The 23,574-nt window shown below is 39.1% G+C and overlaps 1 protein-coding gene and 1 pseudogene across 15 annotated transcripts in view; both read left to right on the top strand.

Moving 5' to 3' along the window:
- The window catches only part of SYNE1 (spectrin repeat containing nuclear envelope protein 1), a 465,519-nt gene that overhangs the window by 34,278 nt on the left and 407,667 nt on the right, over positions 1 to 23,574 (top strand). The window lies entirely within an intron of this gene.
- Positions 23,385 to 23,483, top strand: LOC131834860 (small nucleolar RNA U3; annotated as a pseudogene).

The following is a 23,574-nucleotide window of genomic DNA, read 5'->3' on the forward strand; positions in this document are numbered from 1 at the left end:
GCAACTCTAAGACAACATAAATACATGGGAAGATTCATAATAAGGTTTCTATTAAGAGGGAAGCTGTTCATACTCTCCCTGGGCATTGCGTTCCTTACTGAAATCATTTTTGCTTTACCATGGCTATATTTAAGTAAGAGCTTTTAGTTCATGGTGCATAAATTCTTACTCAGAATTTCTGAGAACTCTACAGATTACATTTTTTTACTTATGAAATAAAGAGGCATTTAGAGAAAAACTTTCCTCCAGTGATCCAACCCCTTCCCCTCTCAATTTCTCAAAACATCAAGGAAAATTTAGACTGCCAGAGGGCAAAGCCAAGAAGAAAGAGGAAACTCATTATAAGGAATAGAGCTAAAAGATTGTCATTAGTTAAAAGAAAAATACAGTGGCAAACTTTCAGTAGATTCATTTGCTTCCTTTTTTTTTTTTTTTTTTTTTTTTGAATCATTTGCCAGCCAGCAAACACATCTCCCACAGGGGAGAAAGTTTACTATAGCTTCTACTTGGTCATGTCTGATCCTAAAATTCTGCATTCAATTTTCTATGGAAGATAAAGGAGACGCTAAAAAAAGATTTTTAGTTGTTTTTATTTTTGTTTTTTAATTAGGAAACCTCCTTTTTTTTTAACATAATTATCCCCACTTACTAGCCACTGAAATAAAAGTTACTGCTTAGATGGCACATTTTGTACTCTTGAGTCTCAAAGCTCTCCGAAGGTGAGGTTTGTTTGGACTATCAGTTCCTTCTCACATAGGTAGCAGCTGCTCCTTGTTGCCTCTCGCCATCTGTTGTCTTGTTTTGTCACCTCTTCTAAGGTTTTTGCCACAACACATCTCTCCTGTTACTGTTGAACTGTTCGTCTTTGTTACTGTATGTGACATTTGGGGGCTTGTCAACTGCTACTACATTTAATATCTTGGTCAGTGCTGTCTAATACTACTGGCCTTTGCTGCTACTCAAGGAGAGACATTTCAAATCAATTATTGCATCTTCTCAAGCTCTCAGTATTTTGGGATTCAACCCAACTAATACTTCCCATTATCCTGTTTGTTCCTATGTCTGTACTTACTTTGTGTTCTGCTTTTTACCTACCAGTTATCATTCCCTGTGCTTAATGCTGATCTGTTGACCTGTAAGAGCTTATCAGAGTGCAAAATACACACTTGAATGCTTGCCATTGCTGTTTTGGGATAAGCAGACAATGGAAGACAGGGTAGTGTAAATAAAATAATAACCCTAAACACACGACTCAAATGAATCTGACCCATGGATTTTAATTCCTGTCAGAGACAGGCAGTAGCAATTTAGTTATGTAAATTATCAGTATTGTGTTAAAAAATTGGGAGATTTTTACCAAAGCAAGTGACCAAGTCTCATGAAACATTTTGCAGTTTATTCATCCTATCTGCAATTTGAAAGAAAAACACTGATCTATCTGGTTGTGGTACGTAATGTCCGGAGCACTAATTCCAAGATGCATGTCTATGTGATGTTTAAAAATAAACTTGCCTCCAGGTACTTAAAGGGAAAACATCACATTGTTTCCAAACTCAAATGTCTGTTGGTTTATTAAAACATCTAGAATCTCCAAGCATCCATTTCACATTCAATTTAATAGAAATCCTCCACATCTTATTCCTCTGGGAACCAAAGGTATTTTTAGTTCTTTGATCTGAAAGAGTCACCTGTGCAGAACTGCTCTAGAGAGGGAAGTGAGGGGAGTTCTGGAAAGCGTGTGGGTGTGTGATAACCTAATGCCATCAGATAAGTAGATCCAAATAAGACTGCGAAAACAAAACAAAACAAAAAACCCCACCACTACTACCAAGCCCCACCCACCCCCAAATCCATTCTTCTTCTGTATTCCAAGCACTTACTCGAGTAAACCACAGTGATGTTTTCCTTGGCAGGCTTACAGAGCATTTATTAGCCCGTGGGTTCTCCAGCCTAAAATTTATGGCAATTTGAGAGACTCACAAGGGTGTGGACTTAGTGCTTTAAATAAATTCAGAGTGATAATTTTTGTCTCCTATGAATTTTCATTATTGAAATTATTAAACAAACAGTAAGCTTTCCTAGACGGCTTTGCTTATATATCTTATGTGAAGCTTGCAAATCAAATCCCTATATTTGCTCTCTTTTTATTTTTTGAATGTTGTGGAAGACTTGGAAGACTCAGAAGAGACCTCTGATCTCTTACAAAAGAGTATGACATCACTTGAAATTACTAATTATTCTGCTTCTCTCTGTGACACAGATGAAACAACAGTAAAACATCTGGCTTAGTAGAGAACAGCTACATGAACAAAAACACTATGAATAATGTTGTAAAAGCTCTTGTTGGTCAGTGTATTTGTCATATATAGATCAGTTATTAAATATATATGTATATATTACTGATGCTAGGTCTGCCTGATTCTCTTATGCATAAAACAGCAGATTTACCCAAACTCTTACAAGCTGTTATTAGCCATCAACAGTGATGAGTAATTTACCACTTTTCCCTTCCTCTCTTTTGTTCTATGAAGGATGAACTTCCATTTACCCTTATAAATTAAGAGTATACCATGTCCACATGATGCTATTTTGAAAATCTTGAACCTGAAACCATGTTTATTTTGGGAGATATTGCTAAGACACCATTGAGCTTGTGGAAAATTGATCAAAGTGATTAAATTACTTAAAGAAGAATAATCTTCATATTTTGATGCGTACATTCAGTTCCTGAATCTGAGCTCCCAGCCTGAGCTTTTTCCCCCTCTCAACCCCAGGAGATATCTTCTCTTTCTTACTTTGCTATATAATTTGTATAATAAAAGGACAGTGCATTTGTTACGACTTCATCAACTCAGTGATTCTACTGAGTTAGAGGGAGCTCATGGATCAAGTCTTAAGTCTCAGAAAAAAGAGAAGAAGAAGTATGCACATAAAAGAATCATCTCCATATAAAGAGTAAATGATACCCAATCCCATAGTTGCCATAGGAACTATGAAAGAAAAGGGAGGTTTTCTAATGGAGAAAACCTTTCCATTTAACTGTAAAGTATATTACATATTCAAGCATGTATTTTACTTTTTTCCCTTTGAATATATTCATAATAATTACAACAAAAGAAAGAATTCCTGACATGTGGCTACTTTCTCATTAGACATATCCTGTACAATTGGATAATAGTGGACGTTGTGCCTGGAGCTTATATGCATTCATTCCGAGCAGAACAGTTATCTGAGCTACTGAGTTTAATGCAACTGAGGTGTTTATCTTGTGCTCATTAAACCATATAAATTTCATAAGGGAAAAAATTTGAGGCAAAGAGGAAGATACTTCAGTGAGCTTGAGTTAATGTAAGATGAGAGTCTGTTGGATGTTTAAAGATAAATTTGCCTACATATGCTTAATGGAAAAACATCATGTTGCTCAAAACTCTAATGTCTGTTCTTTATTAAAATATCTGAAGCTGTCCAGAGCAGTGCATGAAAATAAAATCCACCATTTCACATTTAATTTAAGAAAAAAAATCATCATGTTGCTAAGATTTAATGAAAATGGTAAGAGTGGTTTTATTGAACTTTATCTACCAATATGATATCTACATTTTCCGTAGACATATGGAAGCCCTTGTGTTCCTGGCACAGAGGTCAGGCGGTTTTTGCTTGCGCCTTTGTCTGCACTTCTCTAGAGAACTAGTTCTTTGTGCAATAAATCAGTGCTCCATTGAGTTAGAAAGCAGATTTACCTAAGGCTGTCAAAATCAACAGGAAGGAAAAAGAATAGGAAGGGAGATCTCTTTTCAGTTAATTTTTTAAAGCTTTGTCGTCTGAGTTCCATAGTTAAGAAGATATAAGTGAAACAGTCCTATAAAAATCATGCTTCTGTACCTTTTCCTTTCCCTCTTCTTGTATCTGACACTTACCACAAGCATAACCTAACTGTTAGCAATTCCAGGCTTAAATTAAAACGAATAATAAGGGAGAATCAAGTTAAAAGTTAAAAGTATAAACTATAACATTTTTAAAATAAGAAAATAATCAAAAATATCTGTGCCCAAAATTGGCCTTTAGGTATATATCAACAATTCTTTGTTTTTATTTTTTATTGAGCTATAATTGACATACATTATATCAGTTTCAGGTAACAATAGAAAGATCTGGTGTTTGTATATTTTGTGAAATGATCACCACGATAAGCTTAGTTAATGTCTGTTGTCATACAGAATTACAGAAATTTTTTCTTGTGATGAGAGTTTTAAGATATATATGCAAGTTTCATGTACACAATACAGTGTTACTAACTGTAGTCACCATGCTGTACATTATATTCCCTGGACTTATTTATTTTATAACTGGCAGTGTACCTGTTGCCTCCCTTTATCTATTTTGCTCACATACCAACCCCTGCCTCTGTTCACTGCAACTACCAGTGTGGTTATTTTTTAGGGGGGGATTTTTTAGATTTAACATGTAAGTGAAATCCTGTGGTATTTGTCTTTCTTTGTCTGACTTATTTCACTTAACATAATATCCTTAAGTTCCATCTGTGCTGTTGCAAACGGCAAGATTTCTTTCTTTTTTATGGCTGAATAATATTCCATGATACATATACCACATTTTCATTATCCATTTATCTGTTGATGGCTACTTAGGTTATTCTTACATTGTCTTGGCTATTGCAAATAATCGATAATTATTTCTTCTTTATGGAAGATCCAGCCAAGGCACAGAGATCAGAAGGACTTTTTTTTTTTTTTTTTTTTTTAAAGCTCTCCTTTTGCTCCAGGTGTACCTGGAAGAGAAGCACAAGAAATACTGAAGGAGCCTGGTGAATCAACCTCAGCTCTTTACTTCTTTTGGCCATGATAAGACCAGCCAACTCTGCCTCTCATCTCATACATATGGCACAGTCCCCAGTTAATTACTTGGGATATAAACTATTTGAAACATAAAAGCATAAAATTTCAGAACTAGATGGGACTGTAGAGGTCATCGCCCCAGCAGTGGCATCTTACAGGTGAGGCAGTTAGAGCCTTGAAGTTTCATGCTTTGTCAAAGCCTGAACTTTGGCTTAGCTGCTGCTACCACATCCCCTTTATAAAATTTCCAAAGTTCCCACTAGGGGCAGACGCAGAGCCAAGTACATTTTTCTTTAACAGCTCTGTTAACAGATTTCTGTTCTAGTGATTCCAAATTCAGGAAAGAATATATAGTTTCTGGCAAGGCAGTTTGGAATAGCTCATAGCAGCATTTTTAAGTATTATGATAAAAAGAGATCCATGATTGCTCACTTATTCATTCACTAACCATTTAATAAACTTCTGTAATACTACTTGAGTTAAGGTTGTCGACAAAGGCTTGTGTCAGAGTTAGCATTTAATTAGAGAGCTGAACAAGAAGGATGGTCCTTGGAATGGTGTAGGACATTCCAACCTATGTGAAAAACAAACATAAAGCTTTGTGGAACAAATTTTGCCAATATATCTGGGGGATGAGGCATGGGATTAACTGTTGTGCTTTAGAAATGTTCATGTTGAGATGTTAAGTATCCAGTGGTGATGTTGAAAAGCTATTTCATCAAACAGGCTGGAGTTCAGGAAGGAATTCAAGACTGGGGATAGATGTTCGTGGTTCAGGAGCCTAAAGGTGACATTTCTCGGGATGAGATTTCCTGAAGAAAAACGGCCAGCAGAGAAAGAAGTGATCATCGCTTACTTGGTCCTCACCAGTATTTGCAGTTTAGCAGAAGGACAAGAGGCAACAATGGAAACCAGAAAGGAGGATAAGGAAAACCAGACCAAACCAAACCAAACAGGAGGAGAGATGGCTTGGCTTCCATGTCAGTAGAGTTTCAAGAATGAGGACATAACTAGCAACATTGGTGTGCTGAGGGGGCCTGTGATACGATACCTGTGAATTAAGCTTGAGATTTGGTAAGGTGTAGGTGTGGCACGGACAAGAAAGTTTCATGGCTCCTAGTGGGGATGAAAGTCTGACTGCTGTCGGGCTTAAGAGAGACTGGGAAGTAAGGAAATGTGAGTTGGTGTATTAGAAATTCCTTGGGATGTTTTTATTACAAGAGAGTAGGGAAATTGATGGTAGCTGGAAAGAGACATGGGATCAGGTCAGGGGAGGCATTTACTTAATGGACTGATTTTAGTTATCTTTAGAGTAAATTTTTTTTTTAAGATTTTATTTATTTTATTTATTTGTCAGAGAGAGAGAGAATGAGAGCGAGCACAGGCAGACAGAGTGGCAGGCAGGGTCAGAGGGAGAAGCAGGCTCCCTGCCAAGCAAGGAGCCCGATGTGGGACTCGATCCCAGGACGCTGGGATCATGACGTGAGCTGAAGGCAGCTGCTTAACCAACTGAGCCACCCAGGCGTCCCATATTTTTAGAGTAAATTTAATGCACGATTCAATAATTTAAAATAATTACTCTGTTTGCTATAACTGAGTCCCATATATCACCAAACACACACACACACACACACACACACACACACACACACAAAGTTTCATGAAGATTGCATAGATTTATATCAAGTTCAGAATAAATCCTAAAGGCAGGACAGTCTGACCTCTTCTTAGACCAACACATCTGTCAGTGAGGCAGTGCATGCTATCTTTGGAGAGACTCAACAGTCAAAACCAAGTTCTTCATGTCTACTCAACAGAAATATCTTCTTGTCACTGCATTTAGGTGTCCACATTTTATCCCATTAGGGCCGCACAGACATTGTTGGGCTCCTACTGCTCGTGAGGTGACCCTGGTCTTCTTGGTATTTCTTTTTTCCAGGCTGATGCTTCCATTTTCCCATGCGCTCCTTGTAGGTTATGGTTTCACATCCCTTTACCAGCAATTCCTTTCTAGTGGCCCATGTCCCACATAAGACAGTATCTCCTTTGTGACTTCCGCTCCTAAAAAGGACTCCCTTATTTAGCCGCTTATGCCTCTCCAGCATTCAAGTGAATAGGAATGAAGCAGAATGGGGAAAAAATGAGTAATTCCCTCATCTAAAATGTTCATAAAAAGAAGTTAATTGGAAGGTGGGTGGGTGCTGGTCAGTGATGAGTTTGGTACGAAAGAGCAGTCATTGTCTTCCCCTGACCCGACGGATTAAAGGACACCTTCGTGAAATCTCACTTTACATATAGGCTCAGAGTACATTTAGATGCTCTGCTAAGTGATCTTACAGAACTTTCACATCATTTTAAGTGGATGTGTCTATCCTTATTTAGTAAATGAGAAAATGTAGGCCCCCAAAACTCTAGATAAATAGTCCAAAGTCACATTGTTTGCAAATGGCCCCTTTGACATTAAACCCCAAACCTGTCTGACCTCAGAGGGTTTTTTAGGCCTGGCCTGGGTACTTGTCTGTGTTCTCAGATCACAGACTTGGAACCTTGGCTGTTTTCCTTGCTCTGTGGTCCTTTAAGATGTGTCATTTCTTAACACATCGCATTATATTATACTTTTCGTTGTAGCATGATTTTTATTGTACTCTACTCTTCAGATGTTTTATTTTGTAAAATATTTCATTATATTATATTCTTCTATTGAGTATCTTCTCTGGTCTGGTAATATTCAAGGCTCTTTAGGAGAAACTAAGAGGGAAAAACTCAATCCCAGCCCCTAAGAACTTGGTATTTCTGTAGAAAAGATAAATACAAAAATAATTACCAAAAATGAAATACGATGGGTGATCCTGGAGAGAGGCACTAATAAATTCTCTGGCCTCTAGATCCACTGTATGGTGACTGGGAGGACATGATCAAGTGGACGATCTTGACGTTCTCCACGAAAAAGTTAAATGTCAGATGAATTTTAAAGGATCAGTGACTAAGGCTGTCCACAGGCGTGTATTACACATGTAGTCAACAGCATAAATAGTGGGTTGAGGTAGGAAACCCTAAGATACATCAGAGGACAGCTTGTTATTTAATTCAGCTGGAGGAAAGGATGCATATGGGACAGATCAATGGGAGAAAAGTGAGGAAAGTCAGGAGCATATTGACAAAAGTATGACTATTATTTTGTACCTGGCAACAGAGAGACATACAGGACTTTTTTTTTTTTTTTTAAAGAAAAGTAAAAATTTTGCTACACATAGGAGGCTCATTTTTTTGGTGTGTGTGGGGGATTTATTTTGGTAGTTAAGAGAAATTACATTTGTAATTTTTTTTTAAAGATCTATTTATTTAAGAAAGAGAGAGAACATGAGTGGGGGTGGGGGGAGGGGGAGGAGGGGCAGAGGGAGAGGGAGAGAGAATCCCAAGCAGAATCCATGCAGAGCATGGAGCCTGACTAGGACTTGATCTCACCAACCTGAGATCCCAAGAGTTGGTGGCTTAACCAACTGTGTCACCCAGGCATCCCTTGTAATTATTTTAAGAATAATTGTTTTTGCCTTTTTGACACTATGTAACATATAACAACCTATTTGGAATATGACCTATTTGTATTTGATGGATTTGCCCCATCACTTACTTTTAACAGTTTTTTTTTGTAAGTTGAGACATTGTTATATCTTCAGGGGATTATTCCATAAGGTGAACACAATTTAAAAAATCATTGGTAATAACAAATAAGTGAGATTTTAGAGGAAGTTAGTTCTAATTCTCCTATTGAGTGATGTATGTTTTTATATATTGAGACTATAGAATGAAACCAACAAATAAATATATTGGTGAAATATGAAAGACTATATATAAGAAAAAATAATTGATTTAACAAAGATTTGCTAAATCCTTTATTTCATTTTGAATTAATATTCTAAGTGAATAATTATAATTCATATTTAGTTTAAAAAGCTCACAATAGGTTGTCATACTGGTCCTTTGCTCTGCCCTCGAAGTCCCTCATGATTCTTGCTTGGCTCAAAGCTGTCAAATAGTAATATTGTTATAAATTGATGGATAAAATGCTGACTATAGACTTAGATGAAAAGCCCCATCCGGTTCTATTTGTGTATCTTTCAGATTGTTATTTATGCCATGAACCTCTATCTGTTTAGATCCATTTATTACCCAGACTCATTTTTGTGATTGATTTTCTGGTAAGAGGATGAAATTTTTTCAAGTTAATGGGTTTTTTATTTAAAGCCCATAAAAAATAAAAAAAATTAAAGTAAAACTAGATTTATGTTAAATTTCCTAATAGGAAATGGCTTTATGGGATTACTAGTAGCCTTTACTACATAACCAAAACTATTAAAAGAATATTTCTTTATTACATATTTCTTCAATAAGCCCATGCTTACAAATGTCTAATAAATGCTCATGATTTCTTTTAAAAGGAAAAATTGAAATATAAGCATTTAAAACTACTCTGGGCTTTTCGGGCAGCTGGGTGATTTGGTTAAGCAACTGACTTTTGATTCCTGCTCAGGTCATGATTTCAGGGTCTGGGATTGAACCCCGCCTGGAGCCCTGTGCTGGGCTCTCTGCTTGGCTCAGAGTCTGCTCCTGCATTTCCCTGTGCTCCTCTGCTCCTCTCCACTCTTTCTCTCTCTCTTTCTCTCTCTCTCGGGTAGATAAATAAATAAAATCTAAAAAAAAAAAAAAAAAAAAAAAGAAACTCCGGGCTTTTCCCAGTTTTGCTTTCACAGTCTACTAGCTGAGCATCTCTCCTCCTATGTAAGCTGGCTGTCTCAGGCAAGTGCTTTTAGCTCTAGGTGCCCTTCCAAGGACCAAGCTGCGTGAGTCCTTCCAGGACAGTTGTTCGCCCAGACCTCTGTGGATGCAGAATTGGGGGGGGGGGGGGGAGTTACCTAGGAAGCTTTTATAAAATACGTGTGCACGTCTCCTCTTTTCCTCCCTTGAACTGCAAGGGGAGGAAGACAAGGCATGTGTGTTTAAAAGAGCTTCTTCTTTTTTTTTTTTTTTTTTTAAGATTTTATTTATTTATTTGACAGACAGAGATCACAAGTAAGCAGAGACAGGGGAAAGAGGCTCCCTGCTGAGCGGAGAGCCCAATGTGGGGCTGGATCCCAGGACGATTCCAGGATGCTGGGATCATGACCTGAGCAGGAGGCAGAAACTTTAACCCACTGAGCCACCCGTACCCCCAAAAGAGCTTCTTTTTTTTTTAAATCTGCCTTTGTAAGTTTATTTATTTTTTAATTAATTAATTTATTTTCAGCATAACAGTATTCATTATTTTTTCACCACACCCGGTGCTCCATACAATCCATGCCCTCTATAATACCCACCACCTGGTATCCCAACTCCCACCCCCCCGCCACTTCAAACCCCTCAGATTGTTTTTCAGAGTCCATAGTCTCTCATGGTTCACGTCCCCTTCCAATTTCCCCCAACTCCCTTCTCTTCTCAGAATCCTAGAGGAGAACATAAGCAGTAATCTTTCGATATCAGCCATAGCAACTTCTTTCAAGATATGTCTCCAAAGGCAAAGGAAACAAAAGCGAAAATAAACTTTTGGGACTTCATCAAAATCAAAAGCTTCTGCACAGCAAAGGAAACAGTAAACAAAACAAAGAGGCAACCCACGGAATGGGAGAAGATATTTGCAAATGACAGTACAGACAAAAGGTTGATATCCAGGATCTATAATGAACTCCTCAAACTCAATACACACGAAACAGGCAAACATATCAAAAAATGGGAAGAAGATATGAACAGACACTTCTCCAATGAAGACATACAAATGGCTATCCGACACATGAAAAAATGTTCATCATCACTAGCCACCAGGGAGATTCAAATTAAAACCACATTGAGATACCACCTTACACCAGTTAGAATGGCCAAAATTAGTAAGACGAGAAACAACATTTGTTGGAGGGGATGTGGAGAAAGGGGAAGCCTCTTACACTGTTGGTGGGAATGCAAGTTGGTGCAGCCACTTTGGAAAACAGTGTGGGGATTCCTCAAGAAATTAAAAATAGAACTTCCCTATGACCCTGCAATTGCACTCCTGGGTATCTACCCCAAAGATACAAATGTCGTGAAAAGAAGGGCCATCTGTACCCTAATGTTTATAGCAGCAATGGCCACGGTCGCCCAACTGTGGAAAGAACCAAGATGCCCTTCAACGGACGAATGGATAAGGAAGATGTGGTCCATATACACTGTGGAGTATTATGCCTCCATCAGAAAGGATGAATACCCAACTTTTGTAGCAACATGGACGGGACTGGAAGAGATTATGCTGAGTGAAATCAGTCAAGCAAAGAGCTTCTTTGATAGGTCTGATATAACCCATTTCTCCCTCCTCCCCATTAGTATCCATAATGTAGGGTCAGCTTAGCCTTCCGGGAGGATTGTTTTTTCTTCTCCCAGTTCAACCTTGACCTTGCTTGTCTTAGAACCAAGTCAAACACTGGTCAGAGGTCTCCAATTTGTATCTATTCAGGGAATGAAACCATAAAACAAACGCAGCAAAAGAACATGAATAGTTCTTGCCTTTCTATATGATACCATAATCACTGATCATTTCAATTTTAGGATATTTTATACACTGAATTGTGAACTGTACATAAATGACCTATTTAATATAGGACAGTGTGAGACTCTCCTAGGCATAGATTATATAATAAGCTTATTTGTCCTTACTGCCTAGCACAAAGCCTCAAATTGGATTTTTTTTTTTTTAAAGTTTCTGTGGTTCTTGTTGTCAGCATTGATCTTATTTTAGTTCCTACTGTCTGCCTTTGTGCTCAGTCTAATTTGGGGAATCTATATCTGATAAGGTAGACGGGTGGTCTGTGTTGAAAAGTCTTGAGAGGCAGCTGCACTGCTGAAGTCTATAGGTTCTTCCAGAAAAGGATAAATATGAAGACTTTTAAAAATATTGTGGCATCTATGTCTAAGACAGGTGGCCAGTAAAATTCTGGTATCAATATTCTTAAACAAAACAATGTAGACAAGCCTAAGATAGGAGCTTGCCTCTTTTATTCAGAGTGTCCACCTGACTGTATGTTGATGTACTATCTTCCTAATCATAATTTATGCTAGCTGAATTCCATGTCATAAAATGAATTCCCTCCAGACAAGTCTGACCTAAAACACATGACTAATGACACCCTTAGTATCTTAGCATCTTACATGTTGAGTGACAGAGGTGTTCTAATTTCCCCCAACAATGTTGCCACAAGAGATTCTGTATGAGAGAGGATGTGGGAAAGAAAACAAGCAGAAGGTAGGAAAGAAGAGGAACTTGCTAAACCGATGAAGTTCCCCTTTCTGCCTGAGCACCCCACCCCATCGAAGGAGCACACTGTTTTCATTATTCTGCTACTCATTATTTTGTGCAGTAGAACTGGATTTTCTCCAGTCCTGGTCTTTTTGAAAAGTTTTCTTCTTTTCAGTGATATTTGTCACAGTGAAAATTTGGGGCAACCTAAGTATCTACAAGTAAGGAGATTGGTTAGACAACCAACCACAGCCATACAGTGGGACAATAGACGCCGTTAGAGTGAAGGTGTGGGAGCTATGGTAAAAGATTGGGAGAAAGGTTATTTTTGTTTCATATGTCTCCCTGAGATTATCAAAAACAATAAAAAAAAAAAAACCCACAGGAAAAATGATGAAAAAAAAAAACAGACTCTAGTAAATGTGAAAACAGTCATAGTCTAACTTCGCTCAACATCTCTGACAAATAATACCGACATTCGGATCAGCTCAAGTGGAGGGCATTGAGAATGGGTTCACGCTTCTCCAAGGCTCAGGCAGAGCTGGGGACCCTCTGTTTTCACTTCCCTTGGGCGCCCCCAGGGCACGGGGTCCGTGGCCTGCGCCGCGGTGCAGGACATCCTGGGAGCTTCCTGTGGCCACCGTAGGCCACTGGTGCTGCTCGCTGCTCTGTGGCCCCCGGGGCTCGTCCACGTCCTACGCAGGCCCTGGTGCTGCTTGGGAGCTCGTATTTCCCTTAAAAAAGTGCAAGGGAACCAAAGCTTGTGCGTTTGTGTAAAGCGGCGCCCCTCGGAAACCGCCAGGCTCCCCCTGGCTGGCTGGACGGCCACCGCGCTCCCACGCCCCCGTGCCTGCCGTGCTGTGGGGACCACGAGGCGCCAGCTCTGAAAGGGGGACGGGTATGGCTCCCTTTTTGACGGCACCCCGCTGCTTGGACAGCCACTGAAAGCGGTGACCCGAGGGGTCGCTGGGAATTGGAAAGGATGCCACTGCTCGGCCTCGGGCGCCCGAGGGACAACCTGGAGGCTCCAGAGGCACCACGGATGGCAGGGCCAAGGTGCTGGCACAGAAGCAGAGAGAGCTCAGCACCATGGTCCACCCCAGCGTTGGGAGGGCCCTTCCCGGACACAGCGGACAGCTCCGTGACAGCGCGGCCTCAGAGGACCCCCAGTGGCCCACCCAGGAGGCCAAGGCCCTTGGGACAAGTGGGGCCAGTCTGCAGCCGCACCCTCCATGGACGAGGGACAGCCCGAGAGGAGCAGTCCCCTTGGCGTGAATGTCCGTCCCTGGTCTCTTTTAGCTTAGATCCCCCTGGAGAGACTGAGGTCACCACTTTAAGGGCACAGGTCTTTCTAAAAGTAAGCATCACGGTCCGAAACGACCCTTTTCCAAGATTCCACAACTGAGGCTCTAATGAGTCATTGTAGACAGGTTTATACAGATGTGGTTTCCTCACTGAAGCACATCAGATCATCAGGACTGAAAAAAGAAACAGGTATGTTTAGTCTCTCTAATCTTGAATAGATAGAATGTAGCATTTATTAGAATAATAATACACCACCAAATGGGGTTTCTTTCATTAATGTGGGAATGATTCAATATCATGAATGTTCTTAATATAGTAACTCAATGGAGAAAAACCATATAGTCACCCAAATGCGAATTAAGTTATATGAACTTTACATTTAGTTCTATTAAAATATCTTTGTAGCCAACATCAGGCTTACGAAGTTTTAGAAACATTTTCACTGAAGTTAATAGTTGCACACCAGCCAATGTAATCAGACAAGGATAAAAAGTATAAAGATTTGAAGTGGTATGACAATTATTAGTTACATTAATATGAATGCATGACTGGAGAACACAAAAGAATCACTTGAAAAATTGCTAAAAACAGTAAGAGAATTTAGTAAAGTGGCAGATTTCAAATGCAGAAGAATTATATAAAGAAAAATTTGAACACCCTTTTGAGGAATATACAAAAGAGGATTTGATTAAATTGGAAGCTATATGCTTTCTTAGGAAAACTCGCTGTAAAGATGTCATATCTCCTTAAACTAATATTTTAGCACTCTCAATCAAGATATTAGCAAGATTTTTTAAAATTTGGATTAACCAAAATGATTATGTTGAATTAGAAAAATATGCATCATGTAATACACAGAAAAAGAAATCTGCAGAAGAATTAGGAGAGAACATTGATTCCAGCAGATACTGGAATATATTTAACCACCACAGTGATTTATCAGATCCATCCTTACAGCAGAATATGCAATCCAAAACAGGCCCATAGATGTGGGAGAGGGATATTCACTAAATCATTTGGAGACAAGTGAATGACCATGGGAACCCAGAGGGAACCCACTGGCTTATTGCTGCATATCCTTCCACATGCATAATTACACATTCTCTCTCTCTTTTTACCCTTCTTCCTCTCTGTCTCTCTCCCTCCTGCCCGCTCCTCTCCCTCACCTAAGTTCAGCTGGACCAAGAATTAAATGTTTGTTTGAAGTTGACTTTTTGTAGGCTAACACCACTTGATTATTAGTGACTTTACATAGTTTAATGCAAATTTTAAAACACAAAACCACAGATTTAAAAGAAATTATAGAGATTATTTTTTCTCTTTTATAATCTGGTAGTGGAGAAATCCTTTCTTGGCATGTCAAAAACCCAGAATTAAAAAGGAATTGATTTGTATATATACAAATATATATAAAAATACACTGAAATATACAAAACGTATAACTAAACAAAAAGCAAATGAAAAATTAGAGAAAAACATCTGTCGCACATGTTACATTACGTATGTAATGGACAAAGATTTTTACAAATCAGTAAGAAAAAGAAAATCAAACAGTAGAAAATGGGCAAAGGACATAAGAAGTCATCTGCATTTAGGCGACATTCCTCCAAGTGAAGATACATATAAATGTTCAGTCAACTATTTTGTTTGTAGATTTTATCCTATGGATCTATTTGCACTTGTATGCAAAACTAGATTACAAAGTTATTGATTGCAGCATTTTGATAAAAAAAATATATACACACACACATATATATACACACACATATATATTTATATTTTAAACCTAGAAACACCCTAAGTTTCACAAATAGTAAAATGCATCCATATAGTGAAATATTATGGATCTATTTTAAAAAGTGAAGATTTATATGCAATGTAATGTGACGATGTGGAAGGGTCTGTAAATACTTCATCCTAGAAGCAGCGTCCGTATATGTAAGAGTGTGTGATCATATGTCATATTACCTCATTATATTAAACACTATATAGTAAAAATGTAAGGATAACCAAGAAGCTATTAGAATTTATTGACATCAAGATAAATTAAGTAGAAAAAGTTAGATATAATATGACCCTGTCTGTGGTCTCATTTTTCTTCTTTCTCGCTCGCTTGCTTGCTGTATTTATTAACACTGTGTCAGGCACTATTGAAAGTGGTTTACATGGATCATCTAATTTAAACCTCACAATAATATTATGACTTGTATTATTATGTCCCCAGTTTAGCCAATGAGTATGCCGGCACATACAGTTTCATATTTTGCCAAAGATCACAGAGCTATTGAATACCAGAGCCAGGATTGGAAGCCGGGCAGTCTGTCCTCAGAGCTTATGTTCATAATATTTAGGTAATAATGCTTTCCTGTACATAAATGCATAAAAGTCCATCACAGAGTCACATAGAAAAAGGGTCTGGAAGATATAGCTTTATAGTCACTGGGTAGCATAGTATAAGCAATTGTTTTTCCTTATGGTTTTTCTCTATATATTGTTCTGTAACACCAGGTGCATTTTTTACATGACATTTTTAATAGGGTGTTTTTGTTTAAATCATACTTTTGTATATAAATTATATATTCTGTGGCCAGGATACAGTTTTACTGTGCTACTACAGTTTTGTTTTGTAAATCAGGCAGGATATTCTAATATGTGCTGTAAAACAAACTCTAGCACACCTGGGCCTGCCTTGTCCTCTAGTGGTGAAATCAAGCATGTTACCCAGCAGCTGGTTGTGGTATTTTAAATTTATACTTTCCACTGAGAAAGCAATCAGATCAGTGCTTCCTTATGTTGGCATTCCCATGTACCTTTTTTCAGTTTCTGTTTTCTTGGAGAAAAGTTGCACAAAAGACAACTATCTATTAAGAGTATCTGGAACGTTTTTGTTGTTTCAGGCTGATTTTTATCCTTACTGAGTGTTTAAACAGTCTATGCCAGGGTGCCTGGGTGGCTCAGTTGTTGAGCGTCTGCCTTTGGCTCAGGTCATGATCGCAGGGTCCTGGGATCGAGCCCCACCTTGGGCTCCCTGTTCTGCGGGAAGCCTGCTTCTCCCTCTCCCACTCCTCCTGCTTATGTTCTCTCTCAGCTGTCTCTCTCTCTCTCTCTCTCTCTGTCAAATAAATAAAATCTTTAAAAAAAAAAAAAAGAAGGCTTTATAAACAGTCTATGCTAAGTGCAGTTTTCTTAATCTTAATCTATATTTCTGCCTATAATCCATTTTTTTCATTGCTTACTATTCCTGATTTGTCTAAAAATATTGCTTTTAATTTTGAGACTCAGTGGAATGGTAGCATCCTGTCTTTGTTTCATGTTCATACTGCTCTTTTCAAGGCTTGACGGCTGACCTATCTTGGTTCATCGTTGTCAAAAATACGTTTATTGGCAGACATTTATCTGTGTTGTGATTTGCTGTGATGGTGTGTAGAATGTTATCTGAGGTAGCTGTATTTCATCATTTTGAAGTTACATTTCCAAGTTTCCTGGACTGTTTTACAGATGAACCCCTGACTGTTTCTTGGGTACTCCTTACAGCCAAGCTGCTCCTGGGTTTTGCTCACACAGATCCTATGCAGAAGTCTTTCAAAATTTCTAAGCTTACAGGAAGTATTGTAGGAATTCTTTGGCACGTGAAGTTCTTTTTTTATTCCAATGTGACTATGATGTAGTTATTTTTAGATGACTTCTTGACCTTTAAGTTGGTACAGAGGTAGAGGCTGAGTTTTTGCTTGTCGTGGAATAAGTCAAGCTACTCTTTATCTACCTCAAGTAACTTTCTTTTTCAAAATCATATGCTTGTGCCATAAAAGTTACTTGAAGGTGTGACTCCATGGTTACAATCTAAAAGTCTTGTCCTCGCTACGTACACATCGATAATGCTAACCCAGTGTTTGAGACAAAATCATTCTGCAACATAGGGCTAAAACAAAGTGTTTATTTACTTGGTTGACTGGTTGTGGGAATGGTCTAGCTAGCCAGAGCCCTATAGCCATACTAACCTAATGTGTTTAATGTGTTTACTTTTTAAAAGCTTTCATGAATTCTTATATAGTTATACATTTTTGTTTTTACCCCAGGAGGAACGAGAGGGAATCATAAATAATATGCCACTGGTTGACAAAAATACACAAATACAGTAGTCTCCTCTTTTCCACAATTTTGCTTTTTACAGTTACCCATAGTCAGCCATAGTCTCGAGCAGATGACCTACCTCCTGCCATGGTCAGAGGCTCAGTAATAGCCGAAAGCTTGATCACAGTGTCTCAGTCCTTCACTTCACTTCACCCCATCATGAAGGCCATTTTCTCATCTCACACCGTCAGATGAGTGAATATAGTACAACAAGATATTTTGAGTGAGAGAGACCACAATTACATAATTTTTATTACAGTATATTGTTATAATTCTTCTATTTTGTTATTAATTATTAATCCCTTATGGAGCCTAATTTATAAATTAAACTTTATTGTATGTATGTGTGTATAAGAAAAAACACAAGGTTTGGTTACATATAGTTTCTGTCATCCACCAGGGGTCTTGGAACATATCTCCCTTGGGTAAGGAGGGGAACTACTATGGGTGTTCTACTCCAGTCCCAAGAAAGGTTTTATTTTTTTTTTTAATTTTTTAAAATATTTTATTTATTTATTTGACAGAGCAAGAGAGCACAAGCAGGCAGAGCAGCAGAGGGAAAGGGAGAAGTAGGCTCCCTGCTGAGCAGAGAGCCTGATGCCAGGCTGACCCCAAGACCCTGGGATCATGACCTGAGTAGAAGGCAGAGGCTTAACCCACTGAGCCACCCAGGTGCCCCCAAGGAAAATAAGTTTTAGATACAAAATAACTAAATAGAGAAAAATAGGCAGAGGGGCACTTTATATCAATTTTAGTGAGTGAGAGAAGCTTAATAGGAAAATAAAATAAGTAACATGGATCAAATATACTAATATATCATCATTATTTTGTTTCAGAAGTTCTGTATTTCCTCAGAATTTGCAAGCCATGCTTCCATACTTTTCCTCCTGCCTTCTCTGTCTCCCCAGTATTATGGGGGGTGGGATTAAGAATACAGGCTCTGTGGCCACCCTGCTGGATTATGACTCTCTCCTTTGCTACTTAATTGCACAACTTTGGAGGAGTTGCTTATCCTCTCTCTACCTTTGTTTGGACATACATGACAGGGGGCTATGAAAAAGATAGACTTCCTGATTTGTTGTGAGGATTAAATGTTTATCCACATCCAGTGCCCAGAACCCATAAGCAATGTGTTCAGTAAATGATGCCAGTTTCATTATATTGATGTGAGTAAATTCAGCTGTATCCATCGAACAGTCCGTGATTGGAAGAAAGAGAGGAGACATTTATCCAGATGGTACGGTGTTCTGCATCTTCCTCTGATCCTGGAGCAAATTAGACAAGAATTGAGGTGGGAGTCTAGAGCCTGCTCTTCCCTCAGTTGGTCTTAACACCCACCTGTCTCTCAGCGCATGCGCCTCCCCTCCCTAAGTATGATTCTAGGCTTAAAGTTAAGATGTTCAGGGTTGGGGGTTGGGTGAGCCTGGCGGCCGGTACTAAGGAGGTCACCGATTGCATGGAGCACTGGATGTGGTGCATACACAATGAATCTTAGAACACTGAAAAAACAAAGTTAAATTAAAAAAGAAAAAAAAAAGATTTTCTTGTGACTGGGCTAACACAAGCTAAGTATGTCATTCTGTGAGATTGCCTTCATGTGATGGCTTTTGACCTACAAATTTCATGTGGTTCAACCTAGTACGTTATCGAGTGTTCAGGTGGCAAATTCTTGACTTTCATTTGCCTTGTTTTAGAATTAATTATTGAAAAAGATAAGATAGTATGTGTATTTTTTCCTCACTCCTATCCCCCGCCCCCCAAGCAGGGAGTATGTTTTCTTTTTTTCTCCTTCATTGTGTGGAATGTCTGTTTTTGAGGCAATTTTGAGTAGTGGAAATGTGTTTTTGACAACTTACTACCTCCAATCCATACCTGTTTCTTTCTGCTCCGCCTCAGGGCTCATGCATCACCCACATCTGCTCTCTCAGGAAAACACCTAATAAGTTCAGTCATGCAGGAGAACAAATGGCAAATAAGGCAAAGTGTTCTCCAAGAGGCATGCAGATTTCTGTAACCATCATTCTCTTTAAGGAGGGCATGAACCACAAATTATGGACTGAAAGGCTTTACTTAGTCATTGGGAATTTTCATGGGGCCGAGGCAGGCAGCAGGGGTTTGATGTAGAAGAGCTCCTGAAACCTATAAAAACACATCCAGCCCATTTCCCAGCTTCTGGAGGTACGAGCTTCCCTGTTTCTCCTTTTCTTTCTTTCTTTCTTTTTCTTTTTCTTTTTTTTTTTTTTTTGACAAAGACTTTAAGACCACACATTGAGATTGTGTAATAGATAACATTTATAGATTTCTTATTATCTTCTGTAAATCTCACAATATCCTTTGGTAGCTGGCAGACATTATCATGATCCCTATTTTAGAAATGAGGACATGGAGACTTATAGCAGTGAGGTAACCCCCTCAAAGCCAGTAAGCTAGTGACAGAGATGTCACGCAAAATGTAAAACTATGGGCTGGAGGTGTGAGAAAGAGAATGTTGATGGTGTTAGCACTGCAAGCCCCTTCCCTCTGAGATTCCTTGATTTGAGGATGGGACCTTTGAGGCCAGTGTGTTCCAGAAGTCCCAGCTTGCAGCTGTCTTTAATGGCGGTCATTATTTAGAATCTGAGTAAAGATAATTAATAGCATATTTTCATGTATTCCCTTTAGTAAAAAATAACTTTTCGTTTGGCTAATATATTACCAGAGAGTAGCTCTGATAAGCTTTTTCTGACCTGTAATATTTGTAGTAATTCAGAAGCTCTCTAATAAAAACATTTATTTAGTTGTAAGAGCACTCCACGATTTTATCCATATTTATAAACAAACAAATGCTTCATAAAATAATTTGATAAAAAACAATTTAAAGTACTGACTGAGTGCAAGAAACTCGTGTAACACAATTGTGCTTAAAGGAAAGTACACACTCTGTGTTGGAGGCTATAAATAAATACTGATTTATTTATTTTGCCAAAAATAGAAGTATATTTTCTAGAAATTAATAAATAAAAGCTGGTGTCTTATTAGAGTGAGTGCAACCCTAAATTATATTTTGTGCTATATCATTTGTGAATCGAGATAGCCATTTACATTTCAAAAGCCCTTTGAAACTAGACATTAGTAGAATAAGTTATCACAAGGTGATACAACATGATTTGTTTCTGAATTTCCTGCTGAGATTACTTCATGTTTGTAGCTGTCCAGGACTGCCACCATAAATTATACATTTGCTCTTTCTTTTTAAAGTTAACTCTGTGTGTACATGTGACACACACACACACATCCTTAAGCACTTTTAGGGCATGAAAGGGGAATAGAATTGACATTTTTACTACAAGGAAGGATGTACTACTTGGTGCTGCTCTACATAGCAGGAGAACTACTTCAGAAGTGTTTAAAACAAGGTGCGACTGATTTTAAGAGGAGGAAAAGAGAACTTCCAGATGTGATGGTATCTTGGGAGAACTTGCTTTTGTACTAGGTGCGAAGGAGGAGGAGGATTTTTACCAGAAGCCATAGGAGAGCTGGAGGTGACCAAGGTGGCAGGGCCAGCCCGCATAAAGATGGGGCAGAGGCAGCTGGAGAGAGGAGCCCGGGCTGAGTTGATGAAGTGTGCAGCGGCTGCCGTTTGCTCGAAGCAAGCTGCAGCGCAAGAGAACTCTCTATGTGGGTTATTGGTGACAGGACTAGAAAGTAGGTTGAGGCCAGGCTGGAAAAAGTTTTGAGTCCTGGGATCTGGAAAAAGAACCCTACTAGGCAGTGGTAACCCATTTTAAGGTGGCAAGGGAATGATGTTATCAGAGTTATGCTCTGAAAAATTAATCTAGTGTTAGAGAGTCGTATGAACCAGGCGGCAGAGACTCGAGTCAGGGGAGTCTAGATAGATGCAGAACAATCAGCCGGAGCGTTTATAAAAATACCAAGCCTGGGGCCTATCAGTAGTGATTCTGCAGTCAAATGCTCTACCACTGAGCTGTACCCCCGTGGCCCAGGAGTGATTCTGATTCAGTGAGTCTGGAGCGGCCCAGAGGTCCGCAGTATCAACAAGGACCCCCGTGATTCTCAGGCTGGTGGAGTGCTGTCTAGTCTTCAAGGACCACCGAGGAAGAGTTAAGAGTATTTAAATCGAAACTGGAGTGGGAGAGGCCTAGGCGGTGACAGGCCTGACAACAATCAGCGGTGACTTGGTGCAGGAGAGAGGCCCACCTGTGCTGAAGGGAACTGTGTCTTCATGGCCATTTCCCTACCCAGAAGTCCCTGCTCGACAAGAACACGGTGGATGCTTGGTGAATATTTGTGGAATGACACCGCACTTTGCAGGCTCAGAAGCACCTGTACAAGATCTGGGCTCTTTCTCAGGAAACAAGTTGGTCATTCAGCTTCAGGTTCTGGTTGCCTTTGTGGCTGAGAGAGCAGTCTGGAGCTCTCCCCTGTCCCTGTCCCTGCAGGCGTCACCTCACACCCAAGCGCAGGAAAATACTAGCCCACATCGGCCGTACAGGGTTGAGCGTACTCTGGTTGGCCTGGAATTCAATTAGTTGCCGGTGCCACGTGGAGAGCAATTCTTTGCACCCATCAGTTTACCCATCAGCGGTTCCTGAGGCCTCCTAGGAAAACTTTGACAAACTTTCATTGGCCATGGCCAGCTCTGCAAGGGTAGACTATAGTAGAGTTTACCAAGTGGAGAAAAAACTGGTCAGTGGAGAAAGTAAGAAATTGTTTAAAAAGCCAAGAGAAAAGCAGTGCTATAAATGTTGGTGAATGTTCCCCGTAAGCGTCAAATAGACCTTGTGTGCGTCCTCAAGTCTAAGTGCACATGTGTTCTGGTTAGCCGGGTCTCTGTAACAAACATGGTACCCAAAAGCAATCTCTTAGATTATGCTCACACATTTAATGGATCAGGAATTTAGACCAGTCACAGGAGAGACTGCTCATCTCTGCTCCATCATGGCTGGGTCCTCAGCTCAAAGACTGGCTTGCTGGAGGCGGGAATCATCTCCGAGCTCTCTTACGACATGTGGCAGCGGATGCAGACTCTTGGCTGAGGCTTTTAGCTAGAGAACCTACATGTGGCTTCTGTGTGGCCTGGTTGTCCTCCAGACATAGTGGCTGGGTTCCCAGGGCAGGTGACCTGAGAGAGCAAGGCAGAAGTCTTTTTGCCTATAAGAGCTAGCCTCAGAAGTCGCCTAGCATCACTCTGACACGTTCTGCTTATCACAGCTGTGCGCAAAGCCCACCCAGTTTCAAGAGGACAGAAAACAGTCCCCCCTCATGGAAAAGGTAGCAAGGTTCTAAAAGAGCGTATAGGACCAGAAATGGTGTGACTGTCTTTTTCAGAAAATGCAATCCTCCACAATATGATTTAAAAAAGTAAACCTCTCAATGTTACAAAATTTAAACCAGTGGAGTCTATTTAGTGAAATGTAGCTGGTAAAGTATTATTATAATTATAAATTTACTTTGCTTGGTTATAGGCATATGAAGTCAAATCTCTTCTGAAACAAATCAGAATATTAAATTAGCATCTGTTACCAAAGACTTAATAGATTTTTAGGTGGATAACCTGGAAATAAAATGTGACTTTTACTGCTAAAAATGTTAATGAAATAAACAGAGAAGTGACAGTGATGTAAAAAATTATTTACATGAATTCATAGAAGAGGTATATGCATAGGGTCAAAATTCTTAATTACTAAAGTTAACAGGAAAGCAAGGCTATCACTGTCACTGGGTTAACTAGCCTGAGAGCCTCCAAAGTTGGGAAACTTAGAATCAAAGAATATTAGAATTAAAGAATATGAAATTTTAAGACTATACTTTCAGGGATCATTTCTATAGTTTGTTACTAGAGAAGTTTCTCTGAATGTGTAGAGTACCTAAAGAATATGAAATTTTATATCTCATGAGTTTAACTCAAGAAAAGTAGTTTGCTATTGTTTTGGGACTGATAATAGGAAAAAAACCATTTCTTCTATCTAGATTTTAATGATTTAATAG

Source organism: Mustela lutreola, chromosome 6 (genome assembly GCF_030435805.1).
Source record: "Mustela lutreola isolate mMusLut2 chromosome 6, mMusLut2.pri, whole genome shotgun sequence".
NCBI lineage: Eukaryota > Metazoa > Chordata > Mammalia > Carnivora > Mustelidae > Mustela > Mustela lutreola.